Source organism: Anthonomus grandis, chromosome 13 (assembly GCF_022605725.1).
Source record: "Anthonomus grandis grandis chromosome 13, icAntGran1.3, whole genome shotgun sequence".
In the NCBI taxonomy this organism is placed as follows: Eukaryota; Metazoa; Arthropoda; class Insecta; order Coleoptera; family Curculionidae; genus Anthonomus; species Anthonomus grandis.
The window spans coordinates 27,267,843-27,294,845 of NC_065558.1; the positions used below are offsets into that span (position 1 = coordinate 27,267,843).

At 33.5% G+C, this 27,003-nt stretch overlaps 1 long non-coding RNA gene across 2 annotated transcripts; it reads right to left on the reverse strand.

Moving 5' to 3' along the window:
- Positions 1-1,122: 1,122 nt before the first annotated feature.
- On the reverse strand, positions 1,123-19,719 carry LOC126744122 (uncharacterized). Of its 2 annotated transcripts, XR_007663063.1 has the most exons (5): positions 19,448-19,719; positions 10,402-10,469; positions 7,261-8,472; positions 6,988-7,150; positions 1,123-1,506 (listed from the first exon to the last, which is right to left on the reverse strand). It is a non-coding gene; the product is annotated as an uncharacterized LOC126744122 (long non-coding RNA). The 2 variants fall into 2 exon arrangements; XR_007663064.1 differs by lacking the exons at positions 10,402-10,469; positions 19,448-19,719 and adding an exon at positions 18,795-18,811 and having other exon boundaries at positions 7,261-8,715.
- Positions 19,720-27,003: the final 7,284 nt, after the last annotated feature.

Sequence of the window (27,003 nt, forward strand, 5' to 3'; positions counted from 1 at the left end):
ACATTCCAGTACTAGAATCCAGTAAAACGGTTTCTACAAATAATGGAGATATACACAATGAAACCGAAGTGAAATGCTGCGAAATTAACGATATGGAAAAAGTTTTTAATACTACGCATCCCATGAGACCCACAATTGGTCTGCTCCATTAGAACCTGCGGTTTTAGAAGATGTCAACGAGAAAAAAAGTGAAGCTAGAAATATTGTGACTGTTGACTGCATGTGAGATGTATATATTGATGTTGGTGAAATAGATATTAATGACAAGTTCATTTAGATCCAGATTTTCTTCAAGATAATGCAGAACTTATAAGGGAGATCCTTAGTGAAACAGAAGATGAAGAAAACAAATTTTGGATCCTTACATTAATAACACCTACACTGAAACTTTGGAAAATGACTCAAGCGATGATGGCGGCCCTACTGATCAAGACAAAGGTCAATGGAATTCGTATTCTCACCCCGAAAACAAGGAACCAATTAGCGACAGTGAACCTGAAGAAAATGGAGAAGTTACCAAAACACGTAAACGAAAGAAGAACGCAGATAAAGCCGACTTGTTGATTAATAAAACAATGTCCAAAGGAATGAGGGGAATGAGGTATAACAGGTATCAAAAAAACAAAAAGAAAGAAATTATTTACGGAATTTTCAGGCTACAAAGAAAAATGGGCGATTCTTGCAGGTCAAGCGTGTGTCAAAAATCTTCTAAAGACTTCTGTAATACATTTACAGAAGACGAAAGGAGGAATATAAATTCATTATATTTTGAAGTATATTTCATGTTTTATTGTGTTATTCAATATTTTTTATAAAACTACGTTTTTTCAGATACGGGCTATTAGAATTAGGCCAGCAAAATATGCGCTCTTCTATTATTTCACACCAATACTCTAATACGTAAATATGCAATGATTTTTTATCCCTTGTCATAGAAAGTTACATATTAAAAAAGGTAATATTTCGAATTCAAATATTAGTTTTGTTCTGTAGTGAATTTCAAATACAAATTTTGTTTTGTTCAAACCTACTGTAAGACCCTTACTATTTGATAGTTAAAATTGGTATTCATAGCATCACTGAACGTTAATAAAAAAAAAATTGAGTTTGCTTTCATAACTTTTCATTTTTATTCCTTCTGTATAATAAAAACTGCTAGGTTCTAAGAGGAATTCAGGTTAAGTAAGAGTATTGGCGCGACTTTTAAAATTGAATAGACTTTTAAATAAATATTTTTAGTAGTCTTAACTTATAGTGTTTAGTGTGTAAAAACGGTAAAAAGTGTTTAGTGTATCTTATTGGTAAAAACGCTACAATTTGAAAACATACCTGACCTTACTACAATAGATTTTTAAAGTTGCAAAATCAATGTCTAAGGGTTTTTCTGCAGTTTCTGTGGTGCCACAGGGTAGTAATTTTAGGCCGTTGCTCTTTTTAATTCCTATTGATAGCCATCCAAGGGTGGTAAAACACTGGAAGAGTCTCCTTTGTTGATGACTTCAAGATCTAGAAGTTGCAAGAAGATATAAACTTTGTAGAAAACTGCTTTAAGCAAAATCGAGATTAATTTACTTTTTTTAATAAATAATAAACCATTAATTAACAAAACAGAGGTAAAGGATCTTGAAGTTGGTTTCTAAAGTAATATAAAATTCAATAGTCATTTTGAGAATATTACTAATAAAGTGTATTGTGCAGTTGGTATTGTTATAAGCATAGTAAGCATAGTATATAATGCACTAGTAAGATCTTAGTAAAAGTATGCTGCGGTGATATGGACACCACAAGCAGCATCACAGTGTGATACAATAAAAAAAATTCAGAAAAAAATGTTAAGTTATCTTTACGTTAACATAGGTAATGTTTACTTGTACATAGTTTCATATAAAACCATGCTAAAGAAATTTAATATTCAAACTAGAAATAAGGAGAAGAAACTAAATTTTTCAGTCTTTTTCTGAGTCAAATAGAGGCCTACCAGATAAGATGAGTCATCTTATACATACATCTGCTTGTCAAGGACCCACTTGCCGTAACTGTACTAAAAAATCCAATAAAACTGATCATTTAAATGTTTGGAAATATGTTTCTTTATATCCACTTATAAATAAAAAATTTATGTAGCTTGAGGTGCTACATCTATAAATGCTTATTCTGCTCGACATGTTAGATAAAAATATGTATAAGTTAAATCTGTACTGTTGTGACGAATTCATGATGAGTTACCTATATTGTTGGGTATTACGTCAGTAATACAGTAAAAATTAATTTAGAAAATACTATGTCATACACTCAAATATTGAAAATAAGAAAACAACTTATTTTTGTATTTAAAAAATATATAAACTTAAATCTTTAACGAAACCTTTCGTTATATTTAATTTAATGTAAGTTCAATAAGTCTTAAATACAAAAATTTACTTGAGGTATATTATATTCTTTTTATATACACAGGAGCTGAGGATTGATCTCTGAGCTCGTTTCTTTTTTTCAATAAACTGCCTCATTTTATTATAGATATTGGACTTGAAAATGATGAGAAAACACTAATTTTAAAAATTTTAAATTTAAAAATTCCTTAGGTTGATGTTAATACATGTTTTTTTTAATGAAATTTAATTAATAATTTTACAAGCACTCCCAACATTAAAAGAAATAATGGTGATGTCATTTGAAAAAAAAAGTTGAGGTGATTTTTAGGGGATCACTTGTCAGGGGTAGTGTTTTTAAGTAATTTTGGGTATACATTTTCTTAAAAATTATACTTAAAAATAAAAAAGTTACAGCTTGTGACGTTAATAGTATAATCGAGTTTCCTATAAAGAAAATAAATGTTAAAATAATTATTAAATATAGTAAAATACTCTCTAATTCGAAATTAATTGAGTGTTAATTTCTTTGAATGTTGATGTCTTTTTTGCTCTTGAATGGCTGAAGAGCTTATATCTTTCTTCAAAATTATAATATAATAGGGAGATTCAATATTTTCCTTTTATCATGAAAGTGAAAACTTAAATTTAATTTTGAGAGTGATATGTCATTCATAGTTAAGTTGGCTCGTTTTATAAGTCCTTGAGATGAATGGCTTGATTTGGATAATGCATTCATTGGTAGTTTAGAGCAAATAAGAACTATGAAGTATGGCATTGTCTTTGAAAATTGGGTATGACACTGGAGCATTCAATTGGCCTGGAATGGATATCAACCTATTTCCATCCATGATTCTATTAACTTGAATATCTTGGAGTTCTATGCAAAAAATTATAGACACGTTGTAGCATTATGCAGACCGTATGAGCATCTTTATCTTAGAACATTGAATACACTTGATGACTAGAATAAACATTGACTGCTTTGGATTGAGCGCAACATCTACACAGGGGGCAGACGGGATATTTTGTTGATAAACATGCTTAGTATTCCATGTTGCCAGTGATTACTCAATTTTAGCAGAAGAAAATAAAGTGATACAATAAATTATTATAATTAGCAGAAACTGAGTCCTTTACTGTAAAGCAAAAGAAAAGGTGAAACTCGTTTAATAACCAAAACTATTTTGTACTATATTTACACTAAACACTAATAATAATTAACATTTTTAATTTGAATTCTTTAAATCACATTTTTCCACAAATTTCCACACACAGCGGCAACGTCAATTTTGCCCAGAAATATTCTCGCGATAAAGGTATTTGGCAACTGCGCTCGTTGTTTACTTTTGGATGGTGCACCTTTTGTATAGTATTAGTATTAAAAGGATGTTTTGAGTGGTTTCAGTGCATTTTTTAAATTAATTTTAAGACTAAAAACTCCCTTTTTGCTGAAAAATGATAAAGTGGGTCACATATATTCGAAAAAAAAAGAAATTCAAATCGTTCCTTTCACAGGCGAGTTAGGTGTCATCCTTCTAGGTCGTAATATTATAAAAGTCGGCATATTTGTAAAATATCTATTAATGTATTGGATACCAAAATATTAATAAAAATGTGTAATATTAAGTAGCAGTAGTAAGGGTAGGGAGCTAGAGCTCAGCAAGTACGCCTGAGCAGTCCCTTTTTGCCAACCTCAGAATCAGCCACCCTCACGCCTCCACTGAGTCGGTCCGTCATTTTATTAAAGGCTTGACCGTTGTCCCAGTCCAGATCTTTAAGATCTTCCCGCTCGAGTGCCGTTGCTCCGAAAATTTTCCTTCTCGGGCGACTCCACCTATCACAGATACTGAGTATGTGGTATGAAGTTTCCTCCCCTGTACCGCAATTCGGACAGAGTGGGGTTTCTCTTATACCAAGAAGGTATAGATGCCTGTTTAGACTGTTGTGCCCGGTCAGGATTCCCACCAAGTCTTTGATACTTTGTCGGGTCTTTGTTGGCAGTCGCCTTGCTTTAGAGCCGTCATGGTCTGGTATTATTTTCTTGGCCTGTCTACATCCTTCTATCCTTCTCCAATTCTTCCTTGTTTTTTTCCAGGCCCAATTATTAAGCTTCTGGGAGATTTGTTTTTTGCTAAGACCGGTTCGGGGCCTACGAAGGGGTTAACGGAACCTTGTCTTGCCAGTTCGTCGGCCCGCTCGTTGCCCTTAACACCTTGGTGTCATGGGACCCACCTCAGTCTCACTTCCTTGTGTGCTGCAAGCCTTTCCAATGCGTCTCTGCATTCCTGGACTAGCGCTGAGCTGGTCCCCTTAGGTTAAACCCCTTCTTTAACCTTAGTTTGCCACTTTTTTTAGTGCATCTGGATGTCACAATTAGTATGTTCTTACACATCCTGAGAGCAATCGCCATATGGCCTTGTCCTAAGTGAACATTGCGCCATCCTCCGCTATCTCTCATCCTCTTATACGCCGCCATGGCCTCCCTCTCAATCCAGACTGGGAGGTCCGGTAGCCCAAGAAGAATATTTAGTGGTGCCGCAAGTGTTGTTCTCATAGTACCAGTTATTCCCAAGCAGACCAATCTTTGCAGTCTGGAAGGCTTTTGGGCGTTGGTGACCTTCTATAGGGCTGGCCACCATACCACGCATCCGTACGAGATCCTCGGTCGTATGACTGCGGTATATAGCCACTGGAGAACGCGGGGTTTTAGAACCCATCTTGTACCTATTATTCGCCGTAATTGCCATATTAGGGCCTTTGCCTTATTTACTGCCTGCTCTACGTGAGTTTTAAACGTGAGCTTGCTGTCTAAAATAACTCCCATGTATTTCACCCGCTGCCTCAAAGTTAGACAAGTCTGATACATAATGGGAGGTTTAAGGCCTGTCAAATTCCGCCTCTTAGTAAAGAGAATAGGCTTGGTGTTTTCAGGGTTGACCGACAGCCCTGTCTTCCGACACCACTGTCTCACTATCTTGCACGCGATTTACCGGTGACGATCACTAGTCCGTCGTCAGCGTATGCCTGTGCATAGAATCCTTCAAGTTCTACTGCCTTGCGGGCAGCCCCCTTTCACCCTGGCCTCGACACGACAGTCTCCCAGTGTAGCACTGATCTTCCGGTCTTCCAGCGCCGTTTTCACCCACCTGACAAGCCGGAGTGCCCCTGGTCAGGAGGGCTTGGCAGATAGTGTCTGTTTTTGCCTTATCAAATGATCCTTCCACGTCAAAGAAAAGAGCAAGTGCTATTTCCTTGTTCTCTATGGCCTATGGCTTTTTCAGCTTTGCTCACTACAGAGTGAAGTGCCGTTTCCGTCGACTTCCCTTTCATGTAGGCATGCTGATTCCTAGGTAGTGGCGATTCTATTAGAATCTCCTCTGTTATGTACCTGTCTATAAGCCTTTCTATAGTCTTTAGTAGAAATGAAGTCAGGCTTATTGCCCGAAAGGACTTTGGTTGACGGTAGTTTTTTTTGCCCGGTTTTGGGATAAGGAATACATTTGCCGCCCTCCATGTTAGTGGAACATACCCCATTGCAATGCTGGCCTCAAACACTCTCTTTAAGTAAGGCAGTGTGGTTTCGAGGCCTACTTGCAACATCATGGGTATGATTCCATCAGGTCCCGCAGCCTCATATAGACTAAACTCACCCACTGCCCAAGCTATGGCTTCGTTTGTTACTATGTTTTTGGCGAGGTTCCAGTCTGGTTCTGAATCTGGTTCCTCGCCCCAAGGTGCAGCATTTCCTTCTCCAGGAAAGTGAGTTATAAGGAGAAGCTCGATGGTCTCTTATTTGTTTGAGGTCCATAGTTCACCTTTCTTCAGGCATCCTATCTCGGTTTTCCTGTCAGAGCCCAGTAGCTTCAGAAGACGGGCTGTGTCTGAGAGAAGTTCCATCTCTCCACAGAACTTGCGCCAGCAGTCTCTTTTGCATCATCGCATTTCGTTTTTGAATTTCCTTCTAGCTGTTAAGTATAAATCCCAGTTCTCTTGAGTTCCCCCCTTGAGAGCGCGGTGGTGCGACCTTCTTACGTCTTTTTTGAGACGGTCCAAAATGTCATTCCACCAGGGCAACCTCTTGTTGCCAACTTTCCTCGGAGGACATGTGGCCTCGTAAGAACTGATGAGTATACTGTTTAGCCGTACTACCTCTGTATCTAATTCCTCTCTGGAGAATATGGCTCCACCTAGAGTACCCATGGCCTGAACAAGAACCTCTTTAAATTTGGTCCAGTCGGTAGCCCTCCGGTTTCTCTTGAGGGGCTGTTCCTCCTTATCTATGATCGGACATTGTTACGGCCTGCGACAAAATGACCAGCGTTATGTCGATAACCTCTTTTCTAACTCTATTGACAAAAGTCGGTTCCGCATTTACGTTTTTTATCTCAAGGTTTTCCGATACTACATATTCTAATAATGCCGTACCCCTGGCGTTGGTATCCGTACTTCCCCATACAATGTTGTGCGCGTTTACGTCACACCCCGCGATTAGTGGAAAAGCACTATCCCTACTGTATTTTATTAACCTTTTTAGATCTTCCGTCGGGGGAAGTTGTCCATTATCATACAGAAGATATAAACTGCATATTACTAACCTATATTTTGTGCCACTTACCGTGTACTCCAGCAGAGCTGCCGTAGCATCCTTGGAGCTTACTTGTGGTAAAAGTGTTAGTTGAAGCTCCCTGGATGCTAAGAGACACGTTCTGGGCCTCTGGTCTCCTTCAACACCGGCTATAAGTTTGTAGCCGGTGGCCCCTAGTCCTCTTATTTGTTCCCTAAAAAAGTAAGGTTCTTGTATTAATACAATTTCTCCAGCCTTACCAGTCATGATGCTCGCCAATTAGGCAGTTGCATCTCGACTATGTTGGATATTGATTTGACTTACCTTTAATTGCGCCATGGGGGACATCCATGGGTGTAGGGGTAGCCCTCTTACCTACCTAAGGCTTCCCTTCTGGTGGCTTGGAGGTTACGGATGCGGTGCTGGGCCTGGTGGGCGTTCGCCAAACGGTCACTCGAAAAGCTCGGACGTCAAGGATTTCCCTGACATACTCTAAGTCTGGCCGCTCCGGTGTTCTCAGAGTGAAGACTATCTCCACTGGTCATGGGGCGTCGGATGACTTCACCGCGGTGAAGGTGTGACTACCCTCGGTCAGTGGTTGACAGGAGCTCAAAAGCCAGTCTCTTGAGGGTTCATCCTCCGTCGTAACCAGAAACCAGCCCGTCTCTGTGAGTCCGGAGTTTTGAGAGTGGAGCTCAGCCTTGGTCGTCCTCATTTCAGAGATGAGGTGGAGCCTTAGGCGGTCCTTTCACCTTCTCTGTCTGACCTAAAAACGACCTGATTTGCCCTGTTGACTGCCCCGCTATAGGAGCCGGAACTGGGTTGCTCATTTCTTCCTCGTAGATGCCCTGACTGGGTATCTCTTCTTAGAAGGGGAGACGCGCCTGTCTGCACATCTTTTTGAGGGATGGACCTGCGCTGTTGCCTAGGCTTCTTATGCTGGCGGTCGGGTGGGGTATCCTTTTTGATTTGCCTCTTTTTACTAAAGGCGCCGTTGCTGGGTGTCCTCTTCCCTGAGAGCGGCGGGTGCCGCGGGCAGGATGATTGGCTTCAGCTTATCTGCCTCTCGCCTTACATCTCTTGTCCTTGGTCCACGCCCTTTTACTAGCTGGCGACTCCTCCGGTGTTGCCCGCTGTTCCGAGGCTTTGTTGATGCCCTTAGAGCTGCCTCCTACAAGAGGATTTGTAGAAGCAGAAGCTGGTCCTGGAGGAACTGTTGATCCCTCCTGGTTGGCTTCTCGCTTCTCCTTCTTCCTCTGTCCTTCCTCTTTGTGCGGTTGCGGTTCCTTGCCTGCTTCTTTTTTTTCTTGAGTCGCAGCAATTTTTCAACTTCGGTAGCGTTAACTCTCGCCTGGTCAAAACCTTTTGGTCTGCCCTGGTCGAGGAGTTCGCTTACTTCAGCTTCTGAGTTGCTAGCGGCTGGTGACCTTAGCAGCTCCTCCTCCTCGATGGATGAAAAGTCCATCCTGGCTTCAGGGGATTTGAGGGTAGGATCCCCTGTCTTGTTTGTGAGCTCTTTTTCTCCGACGTCCCTTTCTTGTAAGTTCATAATAAGTTCATTTTTTGGGTTAGTGAGAATATTAAGTAAGTATATTATTAAAATCTACCAAATTTATTGCTTATTCGAACCCGAAATGCCGCAAAATTAATGTGTGCAAAAATGAAGCTAGTGTCTGGTCGTTATCCAGCAACCAAAATCAAGAACGCAGCATATGTCGTTTGCCAGCAACATATTTATAGTCGGCGCCCATAATTTAATCAATGTAATGCCCGTATCTCCTGGAATTCCAAAAGAGTTTTAATAATTTTTTGTCTAGATATTAACAAATAAAACAGAATAAAATATAACAGATAAAAAACTAAATGGGTTTATAGTGGGTATAAACCGCGACAAACTAGGGTTTTTTTTATAGAAATCAATTAAAAGGTTAACTTCCAAAGGATTTGAATTAAACTTTTTTTTGTAATATATAAATATCTAAACGGATTTGAGCTGGTTGCAAACCTCTAAAAACGAAAGTTTTTTGATTAAAAATTATTGAGTTAGATGTTATAAACGGCTATAACTACCAAAGGATATGGATAAAACTTTGCCTTATAGCCGTTAGGAGTTACATAGCACTTAAAATTTTTTTAACATCTAACAATTGAACAATTTTTTACCCAAAAACTTTCGTTTGTAGAGGTTTGCAACCATCTCAAATAATTCAGATATTTATTATAGAAAAAGATTAATTCAAATCCTTTGGGAGCCTTTTTTATTTCTTTAACATTTAACTCCAACTCTTTAAAGTAAAGTAATTTTCACAAAAAAAAAACTTTAGTTTGTAGAGGTTTATAACCACTTTAAATCGATTTAGTTATTAATTATCTGGACAAAAAAATATTAAAATTCCTTGGGCATTTCAGGAGATGCTTTATTTCTTTAATTTTTTTGTCAGGCATCTTTTTTTATTTTGAAAAATTTGTTTATTACTCTCAAAGTAGCTGGCCCCAGCAGCGCGGTGGGTATATACCTGCCTAGCAGTCGTGTGGCCCTGGGTTCGAGTCCCAGACTTGGCATGGTCGTTTGTGATGTCCGATTTAGTGTAAATACTAAAAAGTTATATAGAGGCTTTTCGTGACTAAATGTGCTCAGGACAAGGTCAATAAATGAATTTAAAAAAAAATCTCAAAGTATATATTAATGGTTTTTGGGGTAGGTTTAAGAAAAATTGATTTTGGCGATCAAGAATAGGTATAATTGATACTAGTGATATATATATCTGATTTCGACCAATGGTAATACTAATCTAAAGGTAATAAATAATAATAGCACCATTTGAGTCAAATTAAATTTAATTAATAATAAATTAAATAAAATTTAATAATCTAAGAATTTAAAATATTTTAGATATTAACTGGTATTGGCAAACTATCAATTGTTAATCGATTTTTTACCATATTTATTTATTTTATTAATCCAGTTAGATCAATTATTGAATTATGTAATGGGTTTAACTTAGCAAAAGATATAGCTACTTCTGTTTTTTCCAATTATATTATAAATTATTTGATATATCATTGATGTTTGATGAATTATAAAATGTAGTTCAAGATATTGAAAACTAGTTGATTGATTGAGTGATACTTGATTAATTGTCGTTTTTAATTGTGATATGCGACTTTTTAGAATATACTGATTTGCAGAAACATTTGATCGCATCATTTTGATCAATATTTCCAGCAATTACTCTTATTAAGGAGCCAAGAGGATTTAAAATATCTCGTTTTTGTTTTTCAATATGTATATTTGGGTTTATTTGTCTAATACTATGTTCAATTCGTTTTTCATAAGCAAATAACGCTAACAAGATGTTTTCACATTCTCTCATATAAATAAAATCAGTATTTAAAGCGTTAATTAAGATTTTCGCATAATTTTTGAAAGTATAAAATTCTTTAATAATAAGAGTAAAATCTTACCTAATAAGTATTCCAGGATTATTATTTAGATCATGGAATTTTACTCCATTCCCTTGGTATCCATCAATCTGCAACAAGTGGCATTATTTTAGCTTCATTTACATGAATTATTTCTTTTTTATTGTCATTTTGATTTTGAATCTGAAATTTTATTATCTTCTAATATCTGTGTTCATAAAGTGGATCTTGATTTAAGTTTACCAAGCCTTTTGTTTTGTTTCTTATATACTTGATATTCTCATTGTAGATTTCCAGATTTTCGATTTTTGTTATGTTTTTCAATAATTTGTTCTTTTAACTTAATAGTATCAGTTTAAATTTTTTGGTATAATGCCTCGGCTTAAATTCAATACAAATTTATATATTCCGGATAAATATGAGCAGCCAATAATTTCATGGTATCTTATGTATCCATAAGTAGATTAGTTTAAAGGATGTAAAATTTGTACTGGAATGTATAGTACTGTTATAAGCAATAACTGCATATGGCATTATACATACAATGTCTTCATTTTTTTCTTTTTCTTTGAAAAGTCTAATATGTTCAATTAAAGTTGTATTTAATCTTTTATTAGGGCTGTTTGATTCGGGCTGTTGTGGGGTTGTAAAATGAATGAAAAATACTATACCAGAGTTTAAACTACTGAAATTAGTGTACCAAAATAGGGTAAAACTTCATCAAATTCTGAAAAAATTATCAATTAAGACAATAAAATAAAATAAAATATTTAATTTCAAAAGATGATAAAAATGTTACTTTTGTGTTTGACAGCTAGTCAAAAGTAGGCATTTATAGCAGGTGACTTTAATATTGAACTTTTAAAACCTAATAGAAATAAACAAGAACTCTTTTAATTTCTATCCAACAATTACAGAAAAAAAAGACTAGGTTAAATAGTTGCATTGATAATATATTTACCAATATTGATATTGCTTGCGTGCTAGGCATGACTGCAAACTCATATTTGAAATCATAAAGGGCAAAAAATAATCTTCGAAACCAAAAACCAGTATATATACCACAAACAATATAAAAAAGATTTTTTCCTCAAAGAAATCTTTTTTTATTTAATAGCTAAAAGAAGATTTTTATTTGATGTATGCAAATAGATACAAAATTGTAAAAACAGAGTGAGATGACCTGTTGATAAAATGCACATAAACATAGCAGCTAACCATAGAAGCTTCTTGTTAAGGCCTATAAAGTCCAAACGAACTTTTAAGTATTCCTAAAAAAGTAAAAGATAAATTGAATTTATATAATAATTTAATTATATGCGAATTTATACGTAAAAATTACAAAAAAATTTGTAATTGAAATTTGACCTTTTGGCATCCAGCCCTGATTAATTAAAAAATAAAATTTAGCATATTTTTATTTTTTTTTTAAATCAAGCATGCCTTGATGCGAGCTTGTTTTAAATTTTATGAGTAGGTAAAGTAGTAGTATTCCTAGGCAAGATATAAAAAAGTTTATAAGAAAAAGTTGTTTAGAACGCAAAATTATGCCCGAATACCGAATTTCACAACCATAGGCCTACTTTGAGTGTTACTTTTGTGTACCAATTAATTTTCTTATTCATATTTAATTATTAGAAAAAAACTAACTAATTTATCTAATAGTAAAATAATCTAATAAATCACTGATCTAAGAGTTACAAACCATCCCCAAAAATATATTTGTAATAAAATGTACATAGTACATCTAATTTAATAAGAAAATTTATTTTATTTACTTATTTTAAATTTATTCAATGTTCTTGTTTGTCATTGTTTTTGTTTTTGTTCCTCGAAACATTTTTCAATCGAATTATCGAAACATTTTCCAATATCTTTCCTAATTTTTTTTAAAAGGATATTTAACTTGTTCAATGGAAATTGAATTACAAGCATCTCTAATTCTTTGTTTTAGTAATTCCTTGTCATTTGCTAATGAATCGGAATAAACAATTTGCTTGACCCCGTAAATAGGAATCAGAAATGGTTAAATCAGGTGACCTTGGCGGCCACCCAATTGGGCCCCGTCTTCCAATCCATTGATTCGGAAAAGTTCTATTCATCCATTCTGCTACTCGAATATTGGAGTCCGCTGGACAGCCGTCGTGTTGAAAATAAAAATTTATTCTTTGATCAACTGATAAAGGTTCTAAGTATGCTTCAAAAAATTTTTTTTAAATTTGAAGATATTTTTCTTGATTAAGAAATCCTTTAATAAACTATGGTTCAATAATACCTCAATGGTAAGGTATGGCGCACCATACGTTGCCTTTTTTAAAATATTGCCTCTTGCCATGGATTACCCCAAGTTTGGCGTTTAATTGGACGAAAACCGACAATTTTGGGATGAAATTACACCATTTGTCGTGAAAGTAGATTCGTCCGAGAATATTATTGCCTAACCAAGCAGAAAATAATAAATGGTCCGATTCAAAACGTAGTTTAACGACATACTATTTCCACTACCATACGATTGCACAATGAAAATTTTCTGCTCCAAATTTAACATTTTTCTGTAAATTCCGATATTATTAATAAATTTATACATTTTTAAATTACTTACTTTACAATAAAATAATGATATAAGTTTTTTGTACAAAACTTTGACCGTGACAATGTTTTATAGTAGCTGCTACATTTAATTGAGAATGTTTACATTTTAAAAAGTTCGACAACTCGTAAATGCAGCAAAAAAGAACACAATATAATAAGCGGCATGCATTCCACGAGCCAAAAAAAATCCTACCAATCGTAAAAAAAATTAGTCCAAGAACAATAATTTTTAAAATAATTTTCACTATTTTAAATATTAATATTTATTTGGTTTTTGTTTAAACTTTGAGAAAAGTGAGAATAAATAAATAATTTAAATGTAAAAATCAAATTAAGCCTATGGTTATGAAATTCGGTATTCGGGCTTAATTTTGCATTCTAATCAACTTTTTCTTATAAACTTTTTTTATATCTATCTATACTTTACCATGCTTGATTTAAAAAAATTTAAATATGCAAAATTTTATTTTTTAAATAAGCAGGGCTGGATGCCAAACAGTCAAATTTCAACCCTAAATTGTTTTGTAATTTTTACGTATAAATTCGCTTATCCTGTAGATGCACTGTAGACTGATCAGCCTACTTTCAAGTTTTTCAAAGCTGTTTAAATTAATTGTTTGCAATCAGCTTCTCAGTTTTTTAAAAGAGTGCAATATTTTGTCTGATAATCAACATAGATATCTTGAGAGTAAATCTATACAAACTACCATATTTCAGTTCACTTGTGCAGTCTTGAGGAATTTGCAGAGGTGAAAGCTTTCATTGGGAATATTTTTAGACCTTTCTAAGGCATTTGTTTAGATAGAAATTTATTAATAAAGAAAATACAGTTATATGGGGTGAGAAATAATTCCTTAAAATGGTTCACTTTTTATCTCAACAATAGAGCCCAACAAGTAATGGTAAAAAGCAAAAGATCAGAAATTCAAATTATTTACTTAATAGTGTTCATAAATGATATGCCTTTTGAAATTATTGACAATAATTAAACAGTATGTAATACCCTAAGAATGTTTGCAGATGATGACAAATTTATTAATGGCGTTTCCAGACATACTAAGCTATGCTAGAATAAAGATCTACTGTTTTAAAAAAGCAAAGATTGCTTTAGTAAAAAAAAGTTTTTACTGAATGAACAAAAAACGACCGTTTTGATTTTTAAAGCAAAACAAAACAAGGAAGCCGCCCCAAAAGAAGTAAACCTTAACAATTACGAGGTTAAAGTGTATGTACATATTGATGAATTTTTAGACTTTTCAGATCACATTTACATTTTTAAGCATTTTGAACATTTACAAGTTAAATTAAATAAAGCTTATTTTTGTTTCTGTACAGTGCTAAAATACCTAAATGAATGGATTAGAAGAGCCTTGTATTTTGAAAACTTTGAGTCTGCAGCTAGGCATGGCATTATTTTCTGAGCAGCCAACTCTAAGATAAAAAATATATTTGTCATTCAAAAAAAGGTAATTAGAATAATGTTTAAGATGCAGTAGTTAGACTCTTGTAAAGGTATTTTTAGATCTAAGGGAATTTCAATTGTGTAACTTATATTTATTTATATTTGTTTATATTTAAAGCAGTGATGTTTTTATTTAAGAAGCACATGTAATATTAACTACCCTATATAGAGGCTTTCACTCTTTGAACAGAGTCCCTACTATATGTGCATAAAGTTATTTAATAAACTTCCACATAAAATAAAAACTATAGGAAATCAAACGAAACAGGTTTAAACAGAAGGTGAGACTGAAAGGTGATTACTTTAGCATGTAAACTTATACAGGGTGTCCCGAAATTACATCGCAATATTTTACCAGCCGCATCTTTGTCTAAAAATAAGACAAAAAGTCCATATACAGTATGGTTCAAAAGTGCATCTTTTTTAAGTTACAGGGTGTTTTATGAATCATGTTAAAGATGGTTTTTTTGTTAATATATCCGGAACGCCTATCTTTTGAAATTTTTAACATTTACTATTGGTTTTATTAAAAACTGATATTGCAACCATTTTTGCCAAAATGTATACAGGGTCGTGTAAAATAAGTGATCGGTAAAGTTTAAATTGTTAAAACTTTTTTTCTAGCAACTCTGTGATAATTTTGGTATTAGAATTGAAAAGAACAAACATTTTTACATAAAAAAGGTGCTCTTGTCTAATTTCGATAGGAGCTTCCGTTTTCGAAAAAATTAGATGTAAATATTTTGCAAAGAGAACGCGAAAGTTATTTTGGTAACAGTTAATAAAATTAAAAAGCATCTTAAAAATCCGTTGGGGATAAACATGACCTAAGGCTATCACAAATACTTTATATAAGATCAAAAAATGTTTTTCGAGTTCAATTATATTTTTTTTAATGTAATTGAATAGGTAAAAAAAAGGAACAATTAATTTATTACGTAAAAAAAAAACATAAAAACAAAAAAGCACAAATTACAACAAATGTTCAAAATGGTTTCCATTTTGCTGAAGACACAATCTTGCCTTACTCGTTATTGCGCGAGTAGCCCTTAAAACAAAAAATGGATTTTTCTTTATTTCATTAACAGCCCAATTAATCCTTTCCATCAGTTGTTCACGGGTATTTATCTCTACGGCATATACCAACTCATTTAAATGTCCCAATAAATAATAATTTAACAAAGCTAGATCTGGAGATCGAGGAGGCCAATTTATAGGACCACCTCGACCAATCCAACGTTCAGGAAAATGGTTATTCATCCACTCACGCACATTGCGACCAAAATGAGCAGGCGCTCCGCTCCGTCTTGTTGAAAAATCATGTTTTGGCGTAAGGTAAGAGGAACTTCTTCCAGAAGCTCCACAAGATTATTTTCCAGCACATGAAGATAATTCTCCGAAGTTAGCCGATTGGATAATTCTATCGGGCCAATAAGTTGGTCCCCGATTAATCCCGCCCACAAATTTACTGAAAACCTTCTTTGAAAATTACTACGCCTTATGGCTCTTGGATTTTGATCTGCCCAAAAATTCATATTATGCATGTTAAATCAACCATTTCGTGTGAAAGTGGCTTCGTCCGTCCATAAAATGGAAGGAATTAAGTTTGGATTATTAATTACCCATTGACAAAATTGGATCCTTAACGGAAAATCGTCTGGCTCTAAATCTTGGATCCGCTGGTAATGAAACGGATGTAACCCTTGGGATCTTAGGATTCTTCCAATCTAATAAAATATAAATTACTATCGTAACAATAAGTAATTTTTTTAATTAATTACTATAGAGCGAGGGATATGTGTGCTAACTCTTCATTTGTAAATCTATCCATAATTTTTGAAAAATGAATCACAAAAAAAAACTAAATTACTTTGCCAAAGCAAATTTAAAAAATGTGAAATGTCAACAAAACGTTAAACAAAATTTAACAAATAAACTAATTGTCAACAAACACAGCCAACTATTATTTTACAAGATGTTATTTGTAGTTACTTTTTGAAATACCAATTCATGATTTATTAATAATTGATTTTTTCGAATCAAATCTTCTTCAATTCTAACACCAAAATTATCACGGAGTTACTAGAAAAAAGGTTTTAACAATTTAAACTTTACCACCACTTATTTTACACGACCCTGCATACATTTTGGCAAAAGTGGTTGCAATATCAGTTTTTAATAAAACCAATAATAAATGTTGAAAATTTCAAAAAATTACAACTAGGCGTTCCGGATATATTAACAAAAAACCATCTTTAACATGATTCATAAAACACCCTGTAACTTAAAAACGATGCACTTTTGAACCATACTCTATATGGACTTTTTGTCTTATTTTTAGACAAAGATGCGGCTGGTAAAATATTGCAATGTAATTTCGGGACACCCTGTATGTACTCGTAGTTATGTCCGGATGATGTTTGTATTTCTAAATATGCCTCTTTTGGTGACAACATTTTATTTTATATAAGTTTTCCTGTATAATGTTACTTCATAGTATGAAATAAAGAAATATATTATTATTATTTCCTAATATAACTGTATCTATATAAATAGCTTCAAATGGTTTCAAATGTCTGCTATTATATTTAGATTTTCGACAGATTTCACAATTATCAATATATTTTATAATAAAATTTTTCATTGATTTCCAATAATAGTTTAATTTTATTAGAGTGAAAGTTTCTTGAATTCTGCAATGAATAGTTTTTCCCTTATGAGAAAATTGAATTAGTCGATTTCTTTCTTCAGGTTTAACATTATTTATTACTTGGTAAAATTCAATTAATGTCAATTCATTAAAATGGTTACTTAAAACTTGTTGGAAATCTGAACATAAATCTTGTGAGAAAAAGAGTATGTAATTTTTTTTCTAAAAAGAAGATCCTAAAGTCATTATAGGAAATACTTTTTCAAAAATATATTGAAAATTATCAATGAATTGATGAGTATTAATAAATATTAACATTCTTTTTTTTAATATTTTTTCACTATTTTGGAGAATATGCTCACTACTGAATTGGGCCTGTAGTTATTTGTTTCATGTCCAACAGAGCACAACACATAACCAAAATCCTTGAAAAAATAGTAACCATGCTTTCTGCTTTGTATAGGAGTAGCAACTATTTAACTAGGGGAAGTAAATTTAAGATTTATAATGCTTCTTTTCTGACACATTTTCAATACCTTTTGCCAGTTTGGGGTTTGTGTAGGAAAACTAACTTTAATAAGGCACAAATATTACAAAATAGAGTTGCTAATGTATTATTTAACTATGATTGGCTCACTAATATTAATACGATTTATCTAGAAGTGAATTTACATAAGTTGAAGATATTTTAGAAATTGAACATTGTCAAATGATTGATAAAATTCTTCATGCAAAAATGTAACATAAATATTTTATTTCATTGTGATGTGCATAATTATTAAACAAGATCCCAAAATAATATATATCAAGTGAGCACTAGGACTAATATAGGTTTAAGTAATGCAATTATCAATGCAATTAAAATTTTTAACAACTTACCCCAGTCTATAAAAGGTATAAATGCATAAAATACATTTGTTAAAATATTAAAGACCTTTAAATTTGTTAATAAGATGACTGTTTGTTGGAGCATTTATAGGGTTTATTATATTACTTAGAAACAATTTCTTATTTAAATTTATTTAAATTTATCATTTCATTTTTGTTATTCTCGAGACCAGTGCTTAAATGCATTATTTAGAGGTTTAAATTATACTTAACACAAAATTGTAACTTGTAAGTTTGTTTAAATAAATGATTTAAAAAAAAAATGAAACAGAAATGAAGAAGACAAAACAAGGGACCAGTATTCCAGAATATGTCAAACCAGAGATAAATATTAGACATCTTACAAGTAGATATTGAACACAGAGATGACCCTATCACTGTCACACCCTATATGTGACTGATATAATCTGATTATTATGACTGGACTGAAAAGTTTGATTTTAAAATCAACAATCCTAAGATAAGAAATCTCAGATTTAATATTGTCTTTTTAAATTTTAATTGAATAATTTTATAACTCTTGGTTATTCAAAGTAAATATTCTCCATGCACCCCTCAAAAAAAAGAATTTAAATCTCGCTTGAAGACAAATGGCATTCAAGACAGTCCTAATCTCTATAAAAAATGTCACATCAACTGCAAATATCGATCAAACCAAACAAAATATCAAAAGCCACAGAGAGAGCCCCCAATCTTTACTTGTGATCTCCCAATAATGGATGATAAAGAAAGCATCAAGTTTACAATGAGTATCACATGATTGACCTGGTCAAAGAAATGCCCTTTTTCATACACTGTAAGCAAGTACTTTGTTTACAAAATAGGTCTTTTAAGTAATCTTACCACAGCAATCTCACCATTTTAAGAATATTTGAGCAATTCCACAATCCTTTATTGCTATTAATGATAATCAAAAATATTGGGAATTTGCTTTAAGTTATTCTTAATTATATTAATTAATAAATTGTTCATTGTCAAGTATTTTGCAAAACCACCCATTGCTCTCTGAACCTTAAAAAATTAAAGCATATAGTCCATCTGATTGCTGCTTCCTTTGATCTTTTATGTGCTAGCTTTTTGGTAATTATTAAAATTGAGGAGCTCTGAACTAAATAAGTTGGCAAAGACAGATATATAGTATCTTCTAGTGAATTAAAAATTAGTTTTTGTTATAGGGTTAATACTTGGTATCTGTTTGCTAATACTATTACAGGCCTACTTTTGCTAATTTCATTATTATACTGTTCCATAAGTTTTATAATGATAGAAGTAATAAATGGTAGAAGTTGTTTATTTGATATAACAAATATCATGACCAATAGAATAGTGCAAGAAAAAAGCAAATACATATACTCTCAAAAGTGTTATAAACTATATAATTAAATTTCTAATTAAGAGAAACAGGGATATACATTTCTTAGACAGGTAAGTGATTGCTCCCTTACCCGATGTCTTCAGCAAGTATCAAACATTAAATCATGAATATTTTAACTTACGCTATTTTAAATCAAATATATGGGCCCTTCTTGCATGAACCCCCTTCGCCATTGCTGCCTCCTTATTCAGGAAGAGAGTTAAAATCGTATCTCCCAGCCCTATGCACGCCACTTTCTATCTTGCCGTCTTCCATGGGTGCCTACACGATATGCTGGAATTGTAAAAGGCTAAAAGGGTCTTTTTTGGAATTTCACACTTATTTTCTGACCATTGCCTACAACGTAAAAGAAAAACAATAGAAGTAATGGTTAGTATTCATTATTAAAGAGGTTTGCCGCCTTCTCACATTTAACACTGTTGTAACTGACAGCTGCCAATGCTGTCTGTCAATAGCAAGTGTCGAACGAAAAGAAAGCAAACTAATGCTTTATCCAGATGTTAAAGATATTGATAACGAAATTCGGGAACACACTTTTATTGTCAACGTCAAAAAACACTAACCTAACTCGCCTTGACTATCGTTTAATTGTTTCCAAGCTAAAAACTGACTAAACAATTAAAACTGAATGAATTGTCATGAAGCGCGTCCTTTTTAAAACCCGATGGAACAGTTTAGAAATATTTAGAATTGGTAATTCTGCAGTTTAGCGGCTTTTGTCAAAACTAACGAAAAATGGTCGGGTTTTTTGCAAAGTAGGTAGATTTCGATATATATTTTTCACTAAGGGTGGCGGAAAGCCAAATTTTATCACGAATAATGTGTTATCACGCACTGAATCACTCACTATAGGACGCGATTAATCATTAGATTAACCTTGTATACCATTAGTGTCACAGAACACAAATATATAGTGATTAGTGTTGTCAACAAATAGGTGACAACTGAGTTGAGGTTAGGTGTGGTGTTGCCAGTTTTGTTGCGTTTTGTCACTCTGCAGCTAAAGCCTTGTCTCCAGTCTGGCTTTCTCTAAAGTGGAGAATTCACTCTGTATTTTTTTAGTCATTCATTATCATAACATATAAAAAATTATGAATGAAACTAGTGTATAATCATAACATTATACACTAGTTTCATTACATATTACTTAAAATGTCTTCATTGTTTTTGCCCAAAGAGATCAATAATTTTAGGAGAATACTGACAGTCAAAGCAAGCAAGTATACAAATTCTAGAAAATTAAAACTACAGGGATTTACAATAATATAACCGAAATAACCTAAATTAGGGCCAAAATGGGGCTCTCGAAGAAGATGAACTACTTAAAAACTAAACACTATAGATAAAAATAATAAACCAAACGTAAGAAGAACCCTCGGTATACCCCACGGGAATATGCTGAAATGCATTACATTTATGCATTGTGCGGTGGGAACGCTCGCCTTGCTGCAAGAGAGTATCGTGATCGTTGTCCGGATCGTGAACGCTTTCCCGATCACAGAGTGTTCATACAAGTACATAACTCATATTTGCGGGGAGAAATACCTGGTGATGTACAACAAATAGGCAGACCGCGGTTGGATGATGAAGAGGTGCTTGCTTTGATAGAGGCGGACCCTTCTACAAGTATTCGTAGAATTTCTAGAGCTACTGGATTAGCTCTAGCTACGATACATCGCATGTTGCGGAGGAACAACCAGCATCCATACCACGTGCAACGTGTTCAAGCCCTCTTACCCCGTGACTACGCGCCTAGAGTAGCATTTTGCAGAGAAATGCTTCGACGCTGTCTGCAAGACCCGGACTTTTTTGACTGCTTTTTGTGGTCCGATGAGTCTTCATTTCAAAGACTTGGTATATGTAATATTCATAATCTTCACTATTGGGCTGTAGAAAATCCGAGAATAATAAGGCAAGATCGCTTCCAGTACCAATTTGCTGTAAATTTGTGGGCAGGAATTCTCGGTGGTAGGCTGATTGGCCCTTTCGAGTTACCGGTCAGATAGGCAGAGGATGAGTGGTATCGTGGCCGCCGCGCTCACCTGACCTTAATCCTCTTGACTATTTTTTATGGGGATACTTTAAAAAACTTGTATACCAAACGAAAAATAACACTGAAAATCAGCTTCGTCAAAAACTGCGAGATGCAGCAACAAGTTTACGAAACAATGCTCGAGCATTTAGAAACTTAAAAAGAAATTTTATAAGACAATGTCGTTTGTGTATAAGAGCCCGCGGCGGCCATTTTGAACCTTTTTTAAATAAATGCCAATGAAATATTCGAAGTTTTATTTTAGCTTTTATTTCTTTTACGTTCCATTTTTCTAAAAATTTACTTAACTTATATTAAACAGATAAAGACCTTTAAGTTAAACGTTTCTATTGAAAGGTTATAAGTTGTAAGAATTTTTAAAACATTGGTTTAAATTCTTGCAGCGCCTTTCTGTACTGTGGTGCCTCATTAAAACGGTAAAATTTGTTTTTAAAGAAACCACAAAAAAATTAAACATGATTTCTGCAGCGATAATACAATTTTTTTTATGATATACTTTTATTGAAAAGACTTGACATTTTTTAAATAAAATTAAAAAAATATATTTAAAAAATAAATCCCCAGACATTAAAAAAAAATAAGTTTTTAAGCCAGAAGTAAATTATAGCAAAAAAGTTAAAAACAGCTATAACTTCTAAACCATCAAAAATCGGATAACAACATAGGGGGTTATTGTGATTCCAAATAGCCTCCTCTACCCCCCCTTTCAGTTTGGACCATGACTTTTGAAGCGGTAACATATACAGGGTATATGTTACCGCTAATATCCAAAATCCGCTAATATGCATAGTAGCTACACATATTGGGAATTATGCGTAAATACTAAACCGTTGGTGGTTATGCAAAATAACGGCGCGTATCAGAAATTCTTGATAAATACTAAAATCACTTAGAATATTGAAAGGCTAGAATAAGCATTACCGTGGAACTATGGGCACTTTGTTTGGTTGCAACATCTCTGATACAATGATGTCAAATGCTTATGTAGAAATGGCAAAAAATACACTTTATATTATCATAAAAATTTGTCACTTATTTCGACAGGCGCAAAACAGTGCTACTATTCCCCTTTAATAAAATATGAAGCATTTTTTTTCCATAAAATATGATAAGATACTCTATAAAGTACGCAATCATTCAAGTTAAATGAATGTAGATAACGTATATTAGAGAAAAAGGCAACAACATCGCAACGCCGCTCGATCGCATTGTTGATTCCATGGACACAACTAATCTTTACCAGTAACGTCGTCAAAAGATATTTACATGACAAATATTTATTATTAATAAATTATGCTTTAAGTTATAAACAATATTACCTTTTGTGAACTCTTTATGGATTTTTTTAACGTACTTCATTAGAGTAAAGGTACTTATCCAATAAAACGTATTTTTATGGAAATTAAATATTTTATAATTATTATAGATTTTTTAATAATTTTTATTATTCTACGTTTATGGCCACGGTTGCTCCTGATATGATGTTATGACAATATGAGTGAACTTGTGAAAAGATCGGCTTAAATCGCCTTTTTCCCATGCTGTAGGACAAACAGCATAAGTTTTTACTATCGTAATAGTCCACAAAAACACTCAAATATGTCTGTTTTGAGCCACACTAAAGAAAAAACAGAACTTCACAAATGCCGTGTTGCCATTTCAAATTTTTTTGAAGCGGTTTTAGGAATAAGAATGTTAATAACTTTTTTGCTTTGAAGACCTTATTTTTGAGCTTCAAATAACATATATCTATTTCTACTTTTTATTTTTCCAAAATCTAACATCAATAAGCTAAATTAATATTATTATATGTGGAGGAATTATGTGTGAAGAAAATTATGTGTGAGAGACTTCCTTTGCGTCTGGAGCTGCTTACGCAATCGTTAAGCACGATTCGTACTTATTAGTAAATAGCGTATTTGGTGCAAATATTTAATTGGGACTTTGACAGTGTTGTGGTTTTCACTGGGTGTTAATTATAGCTGAAAATTTCCTCTTTTGAAAATTTGTGTAAACTTGACAACAGGGAATAGATGAATATGTTTGGAAACAAAACACCTCCTTGCCCCTGTGGTATTTTGTAAAACAACTCTGACAAATTTTAAGATTTGATATTATAATTACAACAGAAGTGACTCGAAAAGTAAGATTTAAAAATATATATGGCGAACTAAATCGTCCAACTTATATTAATTATTATTATATAAGTGGTATAATTATTAATATTATTAATTATTAACAAAACTGACATTATGAGCAAAATTATTACAATGATAATTTTAAAAACCTATTTGTATTAAGTAGATTTGTTTATTGTAGGTTTTACTGGAACGTATTTAAAAAATATTACAAAAACTGGAGGGAGCATAAAAATGCATGGAACTTGTCCATCTCGCATTATAGCAACTTTTATTGAAAGTGGTAAGTTTAAAAAATATTGTTAGATCTGTACACAGTGGCGGACTTACCGTAAAGAAAATATAGTCTAAGGCCTAGGGCGGCAAAATTCAAGGCAAATTAAGTGTAAAAAAATTTTGTATTGCATTAAATTGTTTGTTTCAACTCTCTATTTCAAATTGTAGTGCTGAAAGATCATGTTCTGCCTTGAAACATGTTCAAAACTATCATTGATCTTCATTGAGGAAGGAAAAGTATTAAGTTGTTGATAGTAGTCAGAGTTGTTTCTGTCAATACATTGAGAATTTATCAGTGATTCTGCAGTTAAAAAATCAAGACGCAAAAACCTGTAAATGTGAGTGTTAGTGGTTGGCTTAGCTCTAATAATTTGAATAAAATAAATGGGATTCTTAGCATTGTTTTTCTTTTTATTAAGGTTTGTAACCTACTTAAAATAATCAAAAATATTATTGATTAAGCACTCACGCCGCCAGTATTCGTTATCATTAATTGATGGCGGATTACTTCTATGTGTTTGCTTGTGAGCAAGACGTGGAACCGACATTTCTATGTTCAAATCCATTGCAACAGCTCGCGCTTTTTGAAGCATTTAATTACTTATTAGTCTATCAGGAAACTCGTGGTCATTTCTGAGAATGTCCTTGATATTTTTGATGTGTTCTCCCACCGAGATCATGTCGATCGATTTAGCTTGCAGTGTGCTAACTACTGGTTTTAAAACTGCCGAATATTTGGCTATTGTTTGTAGAGCAATAATAAACACATTTTCTGGTGGAATAATTTCCCTCTACGGATAACGTTTCTAAGATTTCTCAAGCTCTGAGAAAACTTTCTGATTGATTTATATTTTTCGGACCATCTCGTCTCACACATGCGTGATAGGTTTTGTGACAGTAATTTCGACGTGTAGACGATTCTCTGAAAAACGTTATAACATTCTTTACAGTGGCAAATTCTAAACTAATTTTTGGCACTTCGTTTACATCATTCACAACAAGTTTAAGTTTGTGACTTGAAAAATTAAAATATAAAGCACGAGGATATTTTTTCTCAAAATGGCTTGTACACCACATTCTTTCCCAGCTATTGTAGAACAGCCATCGAATCCAAACCTTTCGCAATCTTCGGTTGGGAGGTTAGAACTAATCAAAAAAATTGTCAATTGCTTCGGCAATTGCTGAAGAATTTTGTGCTTTTAGTTCAATGAACCCTACAAATTCTTCTCTGATTTTCCTTTTGCTTTCGTCGTAGAATCGCACGTCTATTGACAGCTGTTCTTTTCCAGCTAGGTCTGCTGTTTCATCAGTTAAGACTGCGTAAGACATGGTCTTCTGAACCTCACTTATTATATCCTCCTTAATAACTTCGCCACATAAATTTATCAATTCGTTTTGTATTTTTGGCGATGTGTAAACTGCATTGTGCCGGCACTTTTCTAGGTGACTCTTTAATTTGTCATCCCCTGAATTGATTCTCAACTTCAATAAATCTACTGAAACACCCTCATCTGTTTGTTTTCCCCTAATAGGCATATCATGTGTACCGCAAAATACTATACAAGAAATAATTGATGACAATATTTGTCTGTTTTCATCGATTGCTTTTTGGTGTCCACTTTGCAGTTAGATGTCTACAGGAACATTTTCAACAACATTTTTTGCAGCATTTGTCGCTGTTAGATGAAGGTTGGTCGTTGCATACTTTCGGCAGTCTCCATGCATATTTTTGAACTTTATATATGGCCTGAATATAAATGATCCCAAAATTCCTCCATGATGCAGCATGGCTAATATATTCGAAGATTGATCCAACCAAGCATGATTAATTTTTTTTCAAATGGCTTGCAAATTGCTCTCTTTTCAAATCATTTTCAAAATCGTAATTTCTGGGCGGGATTTAAGGATTTTTTAATAACAACTCCCTCTTCTTTTCCGTCGATAGCTGGGTAGCCAACCCAACAAAACGACCCAGATCATTTCCATGATAGCCATCGTCCACCATAATTTCAGGATCGACGTTGATGTCATAAGTTTGTTGGGACGTCGATGGAGAAGAATAGTCGGCAACAGATATATAACAGCTTCTGGAGAATGTGACGCTTGTCCAATGTTAGCATGTAATGATCTTGGCATTACATGAGTAGTTTTATCATAGTTGTCATTTTCATCACTTCCACTGCTACTTTTCCGACATGTTTTTCTTTTTTCGCGTGTTGTCCCTAAAAAATGGATATACAAAATTACTATTACGGTGTTTAGGCATAGCATAAAAATACGAAAAATAAAGATCAAAGTAAATATAATAATATTACATTCAAATATCATCGAACTTCCTATCAGTTAAAGTAATATTGCGATATTCAAAATTTGTTAACTTTGTGGTTTGAATAAAGAAATCAAATAGTCTTACTCTAGGCATCTAGACTTACCTTTTTCAAAGAATTTCCTGATATCCATTTGACAAAGTAATATTTCCAGTATCAAATTGTTGCGCAGTAAACGTAAATTCGTGTCGGCGCAACTAAACTCTAAGACACTATTGCGCATGAAATATTGGCTCGTATTAAGCTCCGAACTGAATTGAATTGTATTCGTTGTCTCGTGGTCTCGTCGAATTGAATTGCCTTGCTCTGCCTCACGATCCCGCTTATATATTGAAATATTCCTACTCTCGAAATACGTAGAAACACAGATTTACGTAGAAACACAGCTACGCTCGCGTAGCTAGTTAAATCTGTGGTAGAAAATACTGACTCTCGACTCTATTTCCGTCCTTGTCTCATACTTGCTCTCACTGCCTTTCCTTTCCAGCTAGAACGTTCTTCGTGGTATTGCTATTCAATAGAATAATGTTGCTCATACTTTTTTCGTGACGGAACCCTTTTACAAAACTAAATTTTTAACGGAACGCTAGACTCTAAACTAAAAGCAAAAGCAGTTATATGTGAATTGTTTATAAATAATCATACAAAAAAAGATAGATTCAGTAAGTAGTGAGTTAGTAAGCAAATGATAACACTAAATTCATTTAATGCGAGGCATGTAATTGTTTTTTATTCCTCATTAACTGGGTAATGTCAGGCTTGATAGAAGAATGTTGAATTCTCATGTCTGATTCGGCATCCAGTCTACTGCGGTATTTTGTTTTTGTAGCTGTATATGCTGAAAATCCCGTTTCACACAAATACGTTGTTGGGAACGGCAGAA